Source organism: Athene cunicularia, unplaced genomic scaffold (genome assembly GCF_003259725.1).
Source record: "Athene cunicularia isolate RWA unplaced genomic scaffold, athCun1 SCF_13, whole genome shotgun sequence".
Taxonomy (NCBI): domain Eukaryota; kingdom Metazoa; phylum Chordata; class Aves; order Strigiformes; family Strigidae; genus Athene; species Athene cunicularia.
Window position 1 is genome coordinate 116,161 of NW_020799189.1, and position 6,592 is coordinate 122,752.

Sequence of the window (6,592 nt, forward strand, 5' to 3'; positions counted from 1 at the left end):
AAGACTTCTATGAAGTCGAGTGCTTTAAAAGAGATGCTACAAAGATTATTAAAGTTCGGTATTCTGGCTGAGCCGATGGATTGTATGAAGCCTGAGCTGTGGCCCTTGATAAAAGCTGATTTAAAAAAAAAAAAAAAAAAAAGAAAAATAAAAACAACTGTAGGGGAAGGCAGCTGGCCAGCCGACAACCTGACTGGATAAGAGCTCGACCGTGACAAGATTCCAGTGTGCCCTTGAGAAGACCAGAGAGAGGAAAGAATGTTGCAGACCAGTCTGGGGAAGTAAGGGGAACACAAGGTGTTGGCATCTAGCCGCCAGTCACACTTGTGAAAAACAACTCCAGAGCCAGTAAGCTTTTGCCATGGGAGCACAGAGATACTATGAAAAGGCAGATCAGAGAGGCTGTGGCGGCTTTTTCACCTTGCATGCTGACTTAAACTGAAACGTCTCCTGTCTTTTGGGTTTGTCTCTACAACAAAAAACACCACCAAAAATGTTACCTGATATTTAGGGTTTTCTGTTGAGAGACTTTCTGGGTTCAGAGATACTTTTGCACAAGGTACTTTGCCCGTCTGTACTCCCTGCTTTCTCAGATCCCCTGAGCAGGCAGAAAAGCAAAACTCAGAAGGCTTCTATTCTCTTTGCTCTTCAGAGAAAAGAAATTGTGTCAACTGCAATACACTGCTTGGACACAAACCACCTGAGCTGGCAGGAGAAAAACCCAGCTTGTGTCCCTGACATGTGTAAAGCTCTTGAAAAAAGGCTCCCAGGCACCTTGGTTTCAGCAGCAATCCCTGAGTTCCAGACCTGTGTGCTAACATTTCTGAACAGCTGCAGGTTTTGTTTCTGTGTTGGACATCTAGAAAAAAAAGAGGTCATGCTTGTGCTGAGAAAGGGCTTCATTTCTCCAACAGCAGGGCCTTTAAGACAACAACGTGTTGTAAGATCCAAGCTCTTTGTGAGCTAAATCTCTGTTGACAGCACATGGTTGATGCAGTTCTGCAGATGGGACAGATCCTTGTTGTGTCCCAACCTGCCTTCTGATCCTTGCTCACAGCCCTGGCCACGACAAGCCAGAAATGTTCATATGGATGAAGGCTCACACGTATGCCTTACATATATGTGAAAGCCCACTCTTTTATGCGTTGCTTGAGGAAAAATTATACTTGTAAACAACAATTCTGTTCTTGATACATGTGTAATACTGAATGCAAAGTTACACAGCCAGAAACAGGAGCAGGGGTTTGAAATGCTGACGTGTAAAAAACCTGAAAATGACTGCTGAATGGTTGTACATGCAGGAGGGCTGAATACAACAGGGATTTTATCTGCTCATTGATCCTTCTTCCGTCAATAGGGCATCACTTGTTAGCTCCAAATCTGAAGCTGCTTTCACCCAAAGGCCTTCTCTTACTGTTCTCATCTGAGATACCTGTCTCAGAGTCCTGGGTCACTTGACACTAATTCCTAATAACTGCTGTCAGTTTTGAAGGCAAAGCCAGTACTGAACAGGCAAAGAGAGTGAATTGTTCTCCTGTTCCTGGAAGTTCCACATTTAGCAGCCAGTTGTCACACAAGGCTGCTGCTGTGGCCTCTCCTATGTATTATCTGAATGTTACCTGTTTCAGGGAAGACCACAGGAGCCAGGCTTTGGATTGCATCGGAAGTAAAATGTCAGTTGAGTAGAGGAATTCAGTTGCCAGATTTTCCCTGTAGGATCATGCTTCTAGAGATACTGTATAGACATTGAAAACATTTCGAAATAGAAAATTTATCTCACTTTTCGTTAATCTTAATGCCAATTTAGAAATTGGTGTTTCTGTTCAATAGACTTCAGTTGTAGCTGGCTGATGCCTACACTATTTTTTTCTGCCTGACCTGATCTGTAATTTATGAAACTGAGCAGGGAAGTCTCTCTGAAGGCTGTATTGTGACTGCAGCTTATTTGGACAACTGATGGCTTCTGTTTCTTTTAGGTTCCAGAGTTTGTCATATAAGCATTTATTTTTCCATTTAATGTAAAATCTTTGACTGGAGCTGAGCCCTGACACATGACGTGGCATCCCAAGATCAAATGTTATTAACATAAAGTACTGGAGACCATCAGTTGAATCAAAGGACTTCATTTTCAGAGGCGGTCTATCCCAGATTTCTGGTAAAAGTCCATGAAATTTGTGATTTTGTACCATTTTTCAAAACTGGATCCTGACCTAAGACACCTTAATTGGACGGCACCATTAGTGGGGAATGACTTCTGGCTGCTGTACTGAAATCTCTTCAGTATATGGCCATGCACCCAATGTTCTGCAAAGGCAGAAAATATTAATTAGAGAATATTCTGACAGCTGAATTTGGCCCATTATAGTTATAAAATGGATATTGGTCAGAATTTCTGTGGATGAGAACCTACCCAGCTAAGTAGTACTTTGGTTTTGGAACTGTTTTGCCTTTGTATAAGAATATTAAGCAAAAGCAGTATATTCTAAAAATACATTCAGTAGAAATTTGTACAAAAATGGTACTGCTGCTACAGAGTTTCTTATGAACTGTTATATAAATAATTTGCTTTAAAACACTCTAAATATTTATGCAATGCAGCAGTTAGAGATGTTATAAATTTTAAGCCTGAGAGTAGCTTACTGTGTTCAACGTCTTTGGTTTGTACAGCAGAACATTTTTCATTTAACACCATATTTAAGAAAACAAAGTAAATACCAGAAGACATACTGTGTGCATGCCCTGTATTTAAATATAAAGCTTGAGTTGCAAACGGAGTCAGCTACAACAAGGGAAATACTGAATCTGACTGTTAGTAAATGTTCTCCCGTGCTTATATTATATGAAGATTATTTGTCAATAGATAATGCTGCATATGCTATGACGAGATTTTAAGAAGCAGATCTACATGCGGGATGTCCAGTCTCCTCCCCTTAGCCAGGCCCAGCAGAGGACTCGCCATCTCTTCAGCCACACCACTGGGTTCTGCTTGCCCTGTCAGCAAAACTGCTCTCAGACTTGGGTGCCCGCTAAACAGGGGCAGTGCCTAGATCCTGCTGCTTTTTTAACAGTAGTGTCTCTTAATGTTGTCCTCTTGCTTTTGAGTCCAGCTCCTGACCCTTGGCTTTGCTCCCTGGGTGCCGAGCACGGGGCTCAGATCCCTTCCCTGTCCCTGCTGGCCACGCCAGTGCTGACACAAGCCAGGATGCCACTGGCCTTCTTGGTTTTCCCCCCCCCCCCCGGTCCCTCTCTGACCGGCAGCTCTCCAGCCACTCCTCCCCCAAGCCTGTAGCCACACAGGGGATTGTTGTGGCCCAAGGGCAGCCCCCGGCATTTGCCCTCAGCGAAACTCCCCCAGTTGGGCTTGACCCATCGCTCCAGCCTGGCCAGGTCTCTCTGCAGCCTCCCTACCCTCGAGCAGACCAACACTCCCACCTAACTGGGTGTCAGCTGCAAACTGACTGAGGGGGCACTCGATCCCCTCGTCCAGATCATCAATAAAGGTGTTCAACAGGAGTGGCCCCAAAACCCAGCCCTGGGGGACACCACTCGTGACCAGCCGCCAGCTGGATTTAGCTCCCTTCACCACAACTCTCTGGGCCCTGTCGTCCAGCCAGTTTTTTACCCAGCAAAGCCTGTGCCCATCCAAGCCACGAGCAGCCAGTTTCACCAGGAGAATGCTGTGGGAAACAGTGTCAAAGCCTTACTAAAGTCAAGGTAAACAACATCCACAGCCTTTCCCTCTTCCAGTAAGCCAATTGCCTTGTCGCAGGAGATCAGGTTTGCCAGGCAGGACCTGCCTTTCATAACCCCGCTGACTGGGCCTGATCCCCTGGCTGTCCATTACATGACTTGTAATGGCACCTGAGGTGACCTGCTCCATCACCTTCCCTGGCACCGAGGTCACACGGACAGGTCTGTAGTTTCCTGGATTCTCCTTTCTGCCTCTCCTGTAGATGGGTGTCCCATTTGCCACCCTCCAGCCCAACGGGACCTCCCCAGTCAGCCATGACCTCAGGTAAATCATGGACAGCAGCTTGGCGAGCACATCTGCCAACTCCCTCGGCACCCTTGGGTGTGACCCATCAGCTCCCACAGACGTGTGTGCATCCAAGGGGTGCAGCAGGTCTCTGACCACCACCTCTTCAACTGTGCTGACCTCAGTCTGCTTCCCCTGCCCATCTCCCAGCTCCTGGGGCTGGGTGTCCAGGGAACAGCCAGTTCCACTGCTGCAGACTGAGGCAAAGTAGGCATTGAGCACCTCAGCCTTTTCCTCATCCTCAGTTACCATGTTTCCCTCTGCATCCAGGAAAGGAAGGAGATTTTCCCTAATCCTCTTTTTGCTGTTAATGAATTTACAGAAACATTTTTTTTATCTTTAACAGCTGTAGCCAGGTTGAGCTCTGTCTGTGCTTTGACTGTCCTAATGTTCTCCCTGCACAGCTTCACTACAGCTTTATAGTCCCCATCAGAGACCTGCCCCCTCTTCCAAAGGCAATAGATTCTCCTTTTGTTCTTGAGATCCAGCCAAAGGTCCCTGTTTAGCCAGGCCAGTCTCCTTCCCCGCCTGCTTCTTTCCGGGCCCATGGGCACAGCCTGCTCCTGGGCCTTTCCGACTGCTCTCCTGAAGTGTGTCCAGCCTTCCTGGACTCCCGTTTCCTTCAGGGCAGCCTCCCGAGGGATTTTGTCAATCAGTCTTTGGAACAGGTCAAGGTTAGCCCTGCGGAAGTCTAAGGTGGCAGTTTTACTATCCCTTTCTTGGTTTCTCCAAGGATGGAAAACTCAATCATCTCATGGTTACTGCACCCGAGACAGCCTCCCACCTTGAACTCCCCCACAAGCTCTCCCTTGTTCCCAAGCAGCAGGTGCAGGAGGGCACCTTCCCTGCCGGCTCACTCACCAGCTGGGTGAAGACGTTATCATCCACACAGCCCAGGAACCTCCTGGAATGTTCCCTCTCTCTGTGCTGTGATCCCAGCAGACACCCGGGAGGTTCAAGTCCCTCACAAGAACAATGTCAAGTGACCACAAGATTTCTCCCAGATGTTTGTAGAAAGCTTCACCCCCCTCACTGCTTTGGTTGGGGGCTCTGTAGCAGACTCCCACAGCAAGATCTGCGTTATTGGCCCTTAACCTAACCCACACACTCAACCCCGCTATCACTGTACTTGATTTCTGAGCTCTCACAGCATCCTCTAACACACAGGTCACTCCACCGCTTCTCCTGCCCTGTCTGTCCCTCCTGAAGAGCTTGCAGACATCGATTGCCGTGCTCCAGCCATGTGAGGCATCCCACCATGTTTCTGTTAGAGCTACTACATCAGAGTTCTCCTGCTGCAGCATGGCCTCAAGCTCCCCTGGCTGTTGCTCACACTGCATGCGCTGGAACAGATGCACTGTAGATGAGCTCATGAATCCAACCCCCTTTGGTGAGCGTGGGCCCCATTCCCTACCAGACCCTTCTCAGGTGCTTCCACAGTCCCTAAACATCTTTCCCTTCTCTCAAATGAAGTGGTAAAGGGAGAGCCCTCACCAGTCCAGCATCCTTCAATCTGTGGCTCGCTTCCCTTGAGCTTGTTACTAACGTGCCCAGTTATCACCCTCTCCCCCCACATAGAAGCCCTGTTGATAAGCCCTGCTAACTCCTGCCCCAGAATCCTTTTCCCCCTCTGGGACAGCTGCATCCCACCTGTCTCATTTGTTACCAGCAAACCAGGTGCCTGATAAACCTCGCCATGGTCAAAGAACACAAAATTCCGACGGTGGCACCCATCTCTGAGCCACGTGTTAATCAGATATGTTTTCCACCCTCTATCAGTGGCTTTCCCTTCCACTTGAGGGATTGATGAAAACACGATCAGAGCTCCCGAGCCTTCAGTTAGCCACCCCAGTGCCTTGAAGTCCTTTTTGAGTGACTTAAGACTTCTCTCTACCACCTCATCGTTACCTGCCTGGATAACCAAGAAGGGGTAGTGATCAGAGGGTCACACCAGAGCAGTGACCTTCCTTTTAATATCTCTGACCCAAGCCCCACAGAGGCAGCAGACCTCTCTATGGTAGGGGTCTGGTTGGCTTATGGGCCCCTCTGTACCCCTCAGAACAGTCACCCACTACAATTACCCTCTTTTCTTCTTACTTGAAGTTGCAAGTCGTGGGGCTGAGGGACAAGCTGTGGATGGCTCACTACATGGGTCCTCGTTTCCATCTCCCTTTGTCTGGTCTTCTAGTTCCAAAGCCTCATACCTATTGTATAATAACAACTGGGAAGGTGAGGGGGGCCAAGAAGGTTTTCACTTGCCTTCCTGAGGAAGGACTTGACTCCATTCCCCCCTCTCCCCCACATGCCCTCCTTCTGCCTGGTGAGAGGAGGGGAGGGGGTCCTTGCATTTCTTCTAGAGCCTCTGCCTGATGCCTTTGTCTCGGAGTGTGAGCCCCACCAGTCAACCTCGTTTTCGCACTCTTTGATAGTTCTCAACCTTTCTGCCTCCTCCCTCAGTTCAACCACGTGCCTGAGCAGATCGTTTACTTGATCACAGCGCACACAGACGGTGTCTCTGACTCCCTCTAATTTAGGTGCCAGGCTCGGGCACTCTCA